At 41.1% G+C, this 13004-nt stretch overlaps 1 protein-coding gene across 8 annotated transcripts in view; it reads left to right on the top strand.

Annotated features, from left to right (window-relative positions):
• Positions 1–13004, top strand: part of LOC134353695 (uncharacterized) — a 65818-nt gene that overhangs the window by 36489 nt on the left and 16325 nt on the right. The gene's annotated exons all lie outside the window — the stretch shown is intronic.

The following is a 13004-nucleotide window of genomic DNA, read 5'->3' as shown; positions in this document are numbered from 1 at the left end:
AGATTTGATAAAATGGTGAGCAAAGACTTTATTTTATTCCAGACTAGTGCTGACGTAATGGCAGTGGAACTGCCTGTTACTACTGGGGCCCCAGGAGATGGGGGACCGTGGGCTGTCCATACTTTCCAGGAGGAGAAGAGTGCAGGAGAGCAGGCTGGATTGCAACCTGAGTCTCCCCTAGCTGGGGGTGGAGACTTCAAGGACAGGTTGGTCTCGTTTCTGCAGAGTGAGGGGAAAGAGTGGTCTGATTTGGAATGTCCAATGGGTCTCCCAGTGAAGAGTGGTACACCTCAGTTGGTATCAGACCTTACCTCCCTGGCGAATAAATGGCCCAGTGCCCAGGCAGAGGGTCCTAGCAATCAAAAGCTGAGAATATTCTCTGGGGTGAAGCCCACCCCCAAGGGGGACGAGGAGTATGAGACTTGGGTGGGGCAGACCTCTCAGTTGCTAGATGAGTGGCAGAGCTCTGATAATGTAAAAGGACAGCAACTAGTTGAAATTTTGAGCGGCCAGGTTGCTGATGTAGTTAGAACCTTAAAGGCACAGAACCCCTTTGCCACCTCTGTGGCCTACGTGCAAGTGCTAGAAAAGGATTTTGGTGCGACAAGGAGCTTAATGGAGCTCATGACGGGGTTTCAGAACATGTATCAGGATTTTTTGGCTAGAGAGGCAGCTAAATTGCTCGCAGCACAGAGGAGCCATTCAGACAGCTGCGGCGGATCAGTTAAGAATGGACCAAAAGCGAAAGGCGCCCAGTCCCAGGACCTGATCCTTTGGAGTCTCTGGCTGTCTTGTAAGACGAGCCTCCCTCCCTTGCTTATGGAGCTGATCAAAGAAGTACGAGAGGGGGAGAATGCGTCAGAGCCGCACGTGGGGAGGGCTCCGTCAGCAGGGTACCGTCCTTGGCAGTAGCCCTTGCATTGAAGTGACTACGGATAGCCCACCCTGGGGAGCAGTAGAAGAGATTGTTTCAGAGTTGAGAACTGAGATGTCCCAGTTGTTATCAATGGTTGTGCCCCCTCCCCCATATGATGGAGCTGACAGGGGACAGACTACATAGAGGGCTGCTAGTAGCTGGGGTCCTGCAAGAAGGGGAACAGCCGGTATTGTTTGTTATAACTGTGGTGAAGAGTGTCACTTCAGGCGGGAGTATAAACGATAGGAACCCCCTTAGAGAGTGAGCCCCAGGTATCTAAGCAGAGAGAGATGTCGGGAAACTTAGAAGAGACCCAATGAGGGAACAGCCCGGCACCTCGGGGGGGGGGGAACACGTTCCCAGCAATATATCAAGGAACACCATGAAGCAAAAAACCCTATTCCTGAAGGCTTAGTGGGACCAAGCACCAGGATATTGCTACGGATAGAGGGGTTTTATGCTAGAACCATACTTGACGCAGGGTCACAGGTCACTTCGCTGTACCATTCATTTTACAACTGGTATTTGACACATTTACCATTTACATGACTCAGTGCACTAGAGGGCTGGAGTCTTAGTGCAGGTGATTGTCCGTATGATGGTTGTCTGTCAGTGAAGCTGGAGTTTTCGGAGGCAGATATGGTAGTGGCTGAGGTCCTTGATATTTTAGTGCTGGTTTGTCCGGACCCCGTTGAGAAGGGCGGAGCTTCAGTTCTTCTGGGGACAAATACTCGTATTGTGAGGAGACTAATTGGAGCCTGCAAGAAGAGAGCTGGAGAGAGCTTTCTGAAAACAATGTCCATTCATTGTCCATTCATACTTCGAGCTGCTTTCGAGGAAATGTATAGCCACACTGGGCCAGATAATGAGCTTAGATGAGGGACTGTGGTGGATGCTCCAGAAGACCATGAAGAGGAGTTGGGTGTGCCTGCTGGGGTATTGGTGAGGCTCGAACTGCAGAAGCCCTCAGTTGTACGGGTGAACAGGATGGCAGTGATTGTCAGGAACGCTACGAAGAGGGAGGTCACCTTCAAGTGGGGGATGCCCCTGGTGCACCTCTTCCTGGTGACAGTAACATCTAGTATCCCTCTGAGACAAGTCGGGGAGAAACTATCTGCAAAAGGGGGAAAGTTCACAGCCGAGTCATTCAACTTTGGGGACTCCCCAGTACCTGCAGGTTGGAAGAGGAAGTTGGTAGAGAAGATGTTGAAACTGGAAGGTGTCTTTTCCACTGACGAGTTTGATGTGGGTTGTTCCAAGAGCACTCGTCACACTATCCGGGTGACCGAAGACACCCCGTTCAGAGAGAGGTTGCAGTGACTGGCCCCTGCACAAGTGGAAGAAGTTTAGCAGCATTTGTGGAAGCTGAAGGAAACTGGGATCATCACTGAGTCCAGAAGCCCCTGTGCATCCCCAATAGTAGTGGCCAGGAAGAAGAATGGGAAGGTACGGACGTGTGTGGACTATTGAACTCTGAACAGGTGTACTGTCCCCAACCACTATACAGTCCCAAGGATCGAAGATGCACTGGCCTGTCTGAGTGGTGCAAAGTGATTCAGTGTGCTGGACTTGAGGAGTGAATATTACCAGATACCCATGAATGAGGCTGACAAAAAGGAGACAGCATTTATATGTCCACTGGGATTCAGGGCATATCAGGAGCCCCTGCAGCTTTCCAGCATGTCAGGAGAAAATGGTGGGAGATATGAACCTGCTTGAGGTATTGGTGTACCTGCATGACCTCATAGTGTTTGGGTCCACCTTGGAGGAACATGAAGTGAGACTACTGAAGGTGCTGGGCTGCCTGAAAGCTGAAGGGTTAAAACTTTCCCTGGACAAGTGCCAGTTCTGCAAGATGTCTGTTAACTATGTTGTGCACATAGTCTCACGGGATGGAGTAGCCAAAGATCCATATAAGATAGAGGTGGTGACCACACGGCCAAGCCCCCAGACTGTGAGTGCTTTACACTCATTTCTTGGGTTCTGTAGGTACTATCAGAGGATCGTGAAGGACTACACAAAAGTGAATCACCCTTTAAATCAGCTGCTGTGCGATTACCATCCCTTGGGGAAGAAAGGTAGAAGGACAAAAGGAGAGGAGGGTAAAGATTATCTTAGCCCTTCGGAGCAAGATGGGATGCGAAATGTGAAGAGGTCTTTCTGTCGTTGAAGGAGCTGCTGACACAAGTGCCTGTGCTGGCTTTTGCAGACTCCCAATTCCCATATGTGCTGCATACAGATGCCAGCAGAGAGGGTTTAGGGAGTGGGCTGTATCAGGATCAGGGCACAGGGTTGAGATCTGTTGTGTTTGTCAGCTGGAGTCTGTCACCCTCTGAGAAAAACTATCCCACGCACAAGTCGGAGTTCCTGGCATTGAAATGGGCTGTGGTGGATAAGTTGAGTGACTACCTCTCTGGTGCCAAGTTTGAGCTGAGGATTGACAACAATCCCCTAGCTTATATCCTGACCTCGGTGAAATTGGATGCTACAGGCCATCGGTGGTTGGCAGTGCTGTCTGCCTATGATTTCAGCCTGAAGTACCGGCTGGAAAGTCGGAACATTGATGCTGATGCTTTGTCCCGATGTGCGCACGAAGGGCCAGACAGGGACAGAGAGTGGGAGAGTGTTCCTGCCTCGGGAGTGAAAGCCATGTGCCAGTTTTCCATCACGGTGAAGGCAGAGGGAAGGCAAGGATAGGATCGAGTGGTAGATCAACTGGGAGCTTCTGATGACGCCATTCCACAAGCTTACTGTAACCTGACTGCTCTGAAGATAAACCGCATACCGAAATTGAGTCCCAGAGAAGTGGCAGCTGCTTAGCGGGATGACCCGGGCATCGGTACCATTTGGACAGCGGTTGAAAAAGGAGAGATGGCCCAAGTGGAGAGGACGAAACACACTGCGGTGTCTCAATTACTGAGAGAATGGCCCGGACTGGTGTTGAGGAACCAGATCCTATACTGGGTCACGTTGCCTCCCGACCAACCTGGGCGTTCTCAGCTGGTTCTGCCTGCGAAGTATTGTTGAAGTCACTTCATGATGATTCGGGACATTTGGGGGTTGAATGAAACCAGACGTCGAAGATTACTGCATGTCGTGCATTCGATGCATATGGAGGAAGACGGTACCTATGGGGGCCGCTTGCAGAGTGTGGGGCCCCTTGACTTGGTGTGTATGGATTTCCTGTTGATAGAGCCAGATGCCAAGAACATGGCGAATGTCTTGTTCATCACAGATCACTACACCAGATATGCACAAGCTTTCCCTACCAAGGATCAGAGGGGATCCACTGTGTCCAAAGTGTTATGGGAGAAGTATTTCATTTATTATAGCCTCTCCAGGCGTACACATAGTGATCAGGGACGGAATTTTGAGAATAGGCTCATACATGTGTTACTGAGTATGCTTGGAGTCGAGAAGTCAAGGCCTACGCCTTATCATCCACAGGGTGATCTCCAGCCAGAGAGCTTTAATCGGGCCTTGCTCAGAACCTTGGAGATCAGCAAAAAGAACAAGTGGAGTCAACATATTGGACACCTGGTCCACTGCTACAACAGTGCATGAAATGAAGCTACTGGGTACTCGACATATTATCTGATGTTTGGGCGCAAGGCGAGGTTGCCCATCAACCTTTGTTTTGGGACTGGCAAGGAAGATCTACCACCGAAGACCTGTCTGAAGTATATGCCTGGGAAGTTCCACCTGCTGCTCAATGGAGTAACATACAAATTCTGTGGCTGCCTTTAATTCCTCCTTTTCCCCAGTTTAATGCTTGAATTATTCAACTTTTATTTTCTGGATCTTGGAGGAAAATAGCAGTTATTATGTCATATCCTTTAAGAAGTGGAAAACACCCTTTGAACCCAGCAATGGAAAGGGAAAAACTTCGAAAGAAAAATCAGAAGACATGCCTGTCTGGGCTGAGCATTTGGAACGTATGTTGATGGATCTCAATAATAGAATGGATAATAACACTCCTGAGTTGAAGTCGTTCCGACAGAGTATACAGACTATTGAGGAAAATATTCTTTCCCTGAATACTCAGCTTAAAGAATCGAAATGTCAGATTGCGGATATTTCAACCCGACTGGAACAGGCTCAACGCAAAATTGTCGATTTAGAGGCAAAGTCTCGAAGAAACAACATTCGTATTTTAGGTCTTCCGGAAGGTTCAGAATCTGGAGATCTATTGGATTATTTTGCCAACATGTTTCAATCTCTGTTCCCGGATATTCTATCTCAGCCTCCCGATATTGAAAGAGCTCACAGAATTTTCACTGCATCAGGTAAAGCTCGACCAATTTTAGTCAACTTTCTTCGCTTTAAAGTTAAAGGCCAAATTATAAAATGTGCAAGAAAACAAAAAGTTTTTAAATTTAACGGTTCCGAGATCCGTTTTAATGAAGATTATCCTCGGGAAGTTATGCAACAACGGATTAAATTCATACCGGTCATGAAGATTGCTTACGAAAAAACTCTGTTTCCATCCCTGAGATACCAGTGAGATTAAAGCTATTCCCTAACGACTCTAATCCTCGTGTCTTCTTGGATCCCCAAGCGGCATTGGATTTTGTCAATTCTATTGTGGAATTGCCTGATGTATGAAAGATATTAGAGTCTCTGAATAATTCTCTGAAAGAAAACATGTTTTTGAAGATCTCGGTATGCAGAAGATATATTTTGATCGATGGATTACTTAAAGAAGAGGTGGTCTTCTTGGTTTGATTAAAGAATGACTTTTTTTTTCGAAGGCTGTTTCATACACAGAATGAATTAATACAGCGGATAGATTGTGAACCGGTTTGATTATCTGTTTCTATTTTTCTTTTTCTTTATTAATTAAGTGATAGGTTGCTTGCAGTTTATATAGATCTTTTATTTTTTGGAGTGTTTAGTAATAGATAATTAGCTTTAATTCTTTTGTTAAATAAGGTAGTAAGTTAAAGAATAATGGCGCGGCTTTTCTCTCTTAAGAGATTAAACTGTTTGGGTTAATAGTATTGTTTTGGCGCCTTTGGATACTGTCATTGCATTCCTTTAGCTTATGTTCATTGATTAAGTATAAACTTTTTTTTCTTTGCTGGGCTTTTTTTTATCTTAAGGTTACGTATTTTCTTTGTAAGGGGGAGGGGGGAATTGGGAGAAAAAACTTAATCATTATGTAAATTGAGCGGCACGCAGAAATCCGTTCTTATGTCTCTTTTCTTGGGGATGCCTTCTGGCTTTTTCTTTCTTTCGCCGGGTTTTCTTCCTTGGGGATGGTGGGACGTTTGGGGGTATTTTTGTATCTTGGGGTTTATTCTGGGATTTTTGTTTCACACACACTTTTTGTATTTTTTCCCGTTATGGAGTTCCAGAGCATGTGCGTTTTCTATTTGGTTATGTTCATCACTGCCATCTTTGATTAGCCCACGATGGTATGCGTGTATTGTCGTGTTCAGAATAATATCCAATGGTATTTAAACAGATAAACGTTATTAGTAGGAATGTACGTGGCTGGAATCACCCTATTAAGCGAAGGAAGACATTTAAAGTTATTAATCGATTCCAGCTCGATACAATTTTTGCTCAAGAAACGTATATCAGAATGGGCTATCAAAATAGATTTTTTAAAACATGGAAGGGCCTTCAATATCATGCCACTTGTCAAAATAAAACAAAGGGAGTATCTATTTTTATTAAATCTAATATTTTATTTATTCAAGAAGACATTGTTTCAGATAATAATGGTAGATTTTTAATTATTAAAGGAACTATTTGTAATAGAAAAATTGTCCTGGTTAGTCTATATGGACCTAATGTAGATGATCCTCCTTTTTTTAAAAAATGCATTTGGTTTATTACCAGACTTAAATGAATATATGCTGCTGATGGGAGGTGACTTCAACTGTTGCTTAAATCCTTTGATTGACAAGAGTTCAACCAATCAGCAGCTTCTGAGTCGTTCAGCAACACTTATTAATTCCTTTTTAACTGATTATGGTTTGATAGAAATCTGGAGAAATTTACATCCTAATGACAGAGATTATTCTTTTTATTCACATGTTCATAATAAATATTCGAGAATTGATTATTTTATAGCTGATTTCCAATTTTTGTCCAAAGTTCAGAAATGTGAATATGATGCTATTGCAGTCTCGGATCATGCGCCTTTAAGTTTAACTTTCGAGTTAAATGATGTTAGTAATGTAAACTTGCCTTGGCGCTTTCCAGAAAATTTATTACAAAGTTCGGACTTTATTAAATTTATATAGATTCAGATAAAAGATTTCTTTCTTTTTAATAATACGGGAGATGTTTCGAAATTGATTATATGGGATACACACAAAGCATATTTGCGAGGTCAGATAATATCTTATTTGGCTAAATTTAAGAAACAGAAAAAAACAGAATTTCCAAACTAATTAAAGATCTAGATAATACTTATGCAGTTTCTCCTAATGTTGATCTATTTAAACAAAGGGTTGAACTTCAATCTCAATATAATTTACTATTAACTTATCCGATTGAAAAAAATTTGCTTAAATTAAAAAGTCAATTTTAAATGTCTGGAGATAAAAGTAACAAGCTATTAGCATCTCAATTTAAGGCAGTTAGAGCTAAAAGACAAATTTTAATAATTCGTAAGAGAGATGGTAGTTTAGCTTGTAATTATGAAGATATTAATAAAATTTTTCAAGACTATTACAGTGAACTCTATAAATCTCAGTTTCCAGCTGACCCTTCTAATATGCATGCCTCTTTACAAAAGATTGATTTTCCTAGAATATCTGTTGAAGATCAGCAAATTCTTGATGCTGCTTTTACTGAAAGAGAAATTCAGAAAGCTATTCTTTCAATGCAATCTGGTAAAGCTCCTGGATTGGATGGTCTTACTGTAGGATTTTATAAAAAATTTGAACATTTGCTTACTCCTTATATGTTGGAAATGCTTCAAGATTCTTTTATGTCAGGAGAGTTACCTTCCACATTTTATGAAGCTTCTATTTCCTTAATCCTTAAGAAAGATAAAGATCCTACTGATTGTGCTTCATATAGACCTATCTCATTATTAAATGTGGATGCCAAAAGTCTTTCAAAAATAATGGCTAATCGGATGGAGAATACACTAGCTAAAATTATCTCTCAGGATCAAACAGGTTTTATAAAAGGCCGTTATTCTTTTTCTAATACTCGGAGATTGTTAAATATTATATAGTAATCCCTCTCTAAGACTCCCCAATGTGTTGTTTCTCTAGATGCTGAAAAGGCATTTGATAGAGTTGAATGGAAATATCTATTTAAAGTTTTAGAGAAATTTGGCTTTGGTACTAATTTTAATAAATGGATTAGATTGATATAAAAAAGCCCTATTGCCACTGTTATCACTAATAACTGTAGATCCCCCTTTTTCCAACTTTCTCGGGGTACGAGACAAGGATGTCCGTTAAGTCCTCTGTTATTTAACTTGATGTTGGAACCCTTGGCTATTGCACTTCGTGAAGCTAAAAATATTCAAGGAATTTCTATAAATGGGACTATTCATAAGATCTCCCTTTATACAGATGATCTTTTGGTTTATATTTTGAATCCCGAAGAATCTATTCCTAGCTTATTGAAATTATTAAATGAATTTGGATTGTTTTCAGGATATAAATTAAACCTGCATAAAAGTGAATTATTTCCTTTAAATGATTCCACTTCTATATATGATAACATTCCTTTAAAAGTTACGGATTCTTTTAAATATTTAGGTATTACCATTACTAAAAATTATGGAGACATTTATAGAGCTAATTTAGTTCCCTTAGTGGATTTTATGAAGCAATTTTTTTCTAGATGGAATCCACTTACACTTTCCTTAGTAGGTTGAATTCATGCAGTTAGAATGATGATTTTTCCAAAATTTTTATATGTATTTCAAAACATTCCTATTTTTCTAACTAAGGAGTTTGTTGATCAAGTTGACTCTATTATTTCATCTTTTGTTTGGAATAATAAAAGACTAAGAATTGGAAAATGTCATTTACAAAAATTAAAAAAGGATGGAGGTCTTACTTTGCCTAATTTAAGAATGTATTATTGGGCAGTTAATATACATTATGTGTGTTCTTGGTTGTATTTGGACCGATAAAAAGGAACGACCATCTTGGGTTGACTTGGAATTGAAAACTGTGAAACAATTTCATTTAGCTTCGTTATTAGGAGCTCCTTTACCTGTACAATTAGCCAAAATTTCTATTCTAAATATAAATCCTATGATTAATCAATCATTACAAATTTGGTATCAGTTTCGTAAGTTTTTTAATCTTAAAAAAATTAACCTTCTCAGTTTAATTTATCGAAACTATTTACTTAAACCTTCACTTAATGATCCTACCTTTTCTCTTTGGAGGAATAAAGGAATTTTTTCCTTTATGGACTTGTTTCAAGAAGGTCGATTGATGTCCTTTGAGAAATTAGTAACTAAATACTCTCTCATATTCACATTTTTTGCAATATCTTCAGGTCAGACATTTTTTACAAGAATATTTAAGTAATTTTCCATATATACAAGATTCTGACCTGTTAGACATCATTTTAAAAATGAACCCTTTAGTGAAAGGCTTTATTGGGAAAATTTATAATTTACTATTACAACAGGACAATTATCCTTTACTTAAGATCAAGCAAGATGGGGAAAGAGAACTTAATATGACCTTGATAACAGAGGATTGGTTGTGAATTTTGAAGCTGGTTAACTCTTCTTCGATTTGTGCCAGTCATTATCTAATTCAATTTAAAATTGTACATCATTATTCTTTGACGAAGGATAGATTGTCTAAAATATTTCCTAATGTAAAAAATCAGTGTGATAAATGCAAAACTGAGATAGCTACATTGACACATATGTTTTGGTCATGATCTGTATTGAAACAATTTTGGAAATCTATTTTTTCTATAATCTCTAAAGCTTTAAGAATCAATTTACAACCTGATAAATTGACAGTCTTGTTTGGTATAATTCCTCAACATATTCACAATATTTCTCTATCTGACCAATACGTAATTGCATTTGTCACATTATTGGCTAGAAGGGCTATTTTATTACAATGGAAAGATGCCTCTGCTCCCACTTTGATACAATGGTTCTCTCAGGTGATGTTATGTCTTAGTTTGGAAAAAATTAGGTCGAACTTTTGATGCTAAATTTGACTTTGAGAAAAGGCGGGTATCTTTTGCCCACTATTATCATTTGATTTGAATTAATACAGACGGTCCTTTTCTGATGCTTGGTTATATGAATTTGGTTGGCGGTTTGATGTCTTTTTTTTATGGAAGCTTGTATAGCTCCCGGTTTGTGCTCCAAATGGGTTTTTTCCCCTTTTTTTTTTAAATTATTAGGGGTTTTTCTCTGTTTTAATTAGTAGGGGTTCTTTTTTCCTTCTTTCCTTTTTTCCATTAAAAAAAAGCTTTAATACTTTGTTTTTTGATTATTATTGATATACTGTTTAGCCTGGTTGATAGTTTAACTTTTACTCTACATATGGATATGTTATCTTGATTATTTTGATGTATTTTTCTCTGTTGTTGATTTTCAATAATAATTAATAAAAAGGTTTAAAGTATATGCCTGATATGAGAAGGGAGCTGAAAACAGCTTATGAATTAGCCAAGGTTGTGGCTGCCAAGCAGAATCAAGGAAATAAGAGGAGGTATGATCAAAAGGTTAGCTTCTCCCAATCTATTCTGGGAGACCAAATCCTCATAAAGAATTTGGGGCTACCTGGGAAGCATAAGTTGGCTGACCACTGGGCAGCTATGCCCTATGTACTGGAGAGTCAGATGCCAAACGTACCAGTTTTCTGGGTGAAATCAGAGGATGGGAATGGGCCTGTCAAGATTCTCCATCGGAACCAACTTCTACCTCTGGATCAAGAGGTGCGGGTTCGGAGCCTGACCTGGTCCCTACACCTAATAAGAGGACTTAGCAGCGATGTGGAGAGACTGAAGGACCAGCAGCTGGAAAGCTTAGACCAGCCCCCGCCCCTAAATGGGATTCGGACTCGAAGGATGAGGATGTGGTATATGTTGCCTTTTGCTAGCTCCCCACTGATTGAGGAAGAGATTCCTAACCCTTCTCATGCTGAGACACGTGAAATCGGGGGGACTATCTGTGGACCAGCTAGGTTTCAGCGGGATCGTGAAGAGGATTAAGCAGAGCTCAGCCAAGTAACAGGTGATCCGAGTTGCAGGAAGACGCAAGTGATAGACCAGAGGAGGCCTCACAATATAGACCAGAGGTATCCCAAGGATTGTCTGCAACTGAAGAAGTAGATGATGGGGTAAGGAGGTCTCAAAGAATCAGGATATCCCCAGATAGGTTGGCCTATGTAGCACCAGGGGAGCAGAGTGCTATGGCTATATCCCTAGTGATATATGACACTACCCTTTACAAATGGATTGGAGGTGCTGGCATCACGGAATTCCTTTGAAAGCGGTGGAATTAAGATGAGGTGACAAATTATTTCAAAGTCATGAAATAATGGAGAGTGTAATGTCCTGGTTCATATTTTTTAACTGTTATGCTGTATGTATTTCATTTTGCACTGTTCTGTGCGAGCTGCTTGTTTTCCGCTTACGTTTGGGTTATTGTTGAAGATAAGAGACGAGAGACAGGACTGCCATCCAATAAGGATGGTCGAATTGAAGGGCAAGTTTCTCTGGTGAGGGACACTCAGGCTGGGCTTGGGGTTGTTTTCTCGTGTGGTTCGAGGGAAAGGAAGAGAGAAGATGCTGGAGAGAAAAGAAGAGGTGATAGGATTCGACCCGGAGCAGGACCGGGGTGAGATCGATTGAGGATCGGTGACCTGTGGGAAACCGTGAGCTCCAACTTGTGCATCTTAGATTGTTGCATTAATCTGGGCCCTTTTCTTTTTTTGTTTCTTTTCTTTACTAACCCTTTAGTCAAATTAAGAATTATAAAGCTAAATCGTTTAATTGTTTGCAGTGCACTGTCTGTTTTTTCGTGGCACTCATTTGTAACAGGGTACCGAATTACTCAGCATCCACACAGGGGGTTCGGGGTGGGCTCACGCCTCAATCTGACACATTTGGCGGGACTGGAGATTGTCTTCCCTAGACTCACGCAGCCAATGGAACCAGAGTGTTTCATTGTGGGGGCTCACCCGGGAGCAGGACCAGGGTGAGATCGGTTGACTGGAGATTGTCTTCCCTAGACAATCTCCAGTCAATCTCCAGAGTGTTTCAGTAGCAAAAGGGCGAATGTAACAGATGTTCCACTATGTCAAAGTTCAAACTATAGTTATTATCTTAGTACTTACATATCACCACATGCAACCCTGAGATTCTTTTTCTGCAGGCATAGTTAGCAAATCTATAGAACAGTAACTGTAAACAGGATCAATGGACAACAAACTATGCAATCCAAATACAAATAAATAGCAATAAGTAACAAGCATGAAATAACAGGGTAAAGAGTCCTTAAAGTGAGACCATCGGCTGTGGGAACACCAGAAGTAGAATGAGTGCAGTTAACCCCATTTGTTCAAGAGCCTGATGGTTGAGGGGTAGTAACTGTTCTTGAACCTGGTGGTGTGAGTCCGGAGGCTCCCCTACCTTCTACCTGATGGCAGCAGTGAGAAAAGAGCGTGGCCTGGGTGGTGAGGATCTTTGATGATGGATGCTGCTTTTCTACAGCAATATTTCATGTAGATGTGCTCAATAGTTGGGAGGGTTTTACCTGTGATGTACCGGGCTGAATCCACTACCTTTTGGAGGATATCTGCTTGAAGTTATTGGTGTTCCCACACCAGGCCATAATGCAAAAGGTCAATACACTTTCCTCCCCACATCTGTAGAATTTTGCCAAGGCTTTTGCTGACATGCCAAATCTCCTCAGACTCCTGAGGAAGCAGAGCCATGTCGTGCTTTCTTTGCTATTATATTTAAATGATGGTTCCAGGACAGCTCCTCTGAGATAGTGACACCCAGGAATTTAAAATAACTGACCCTCTCCATCTGTTATCTTCCAGTGATTATTGGCACATGGACCTCTTGCATTAAATCCTGAAGTTCATTTTCATTGACTTCAGTGGAATTGGAGTCC

Source organism: Mobula hypostoma, chromosome 11 (genome assembly GCF_963921235.1).
Source record: "Mobula hypostoma chromosome 11, sMobHyp1.1, whole genome shotgun sequence".
NCBI classification, from domain to species: Eukaryota; Metazoa; Chordata; class Chondrichthyes; order Myliobatiformes; family Myliobatidae; genus Mobula; species Mobula hypostoma.
This window is presented reverse-complemented; position numbering and strand designations above follow the sequence as displayed.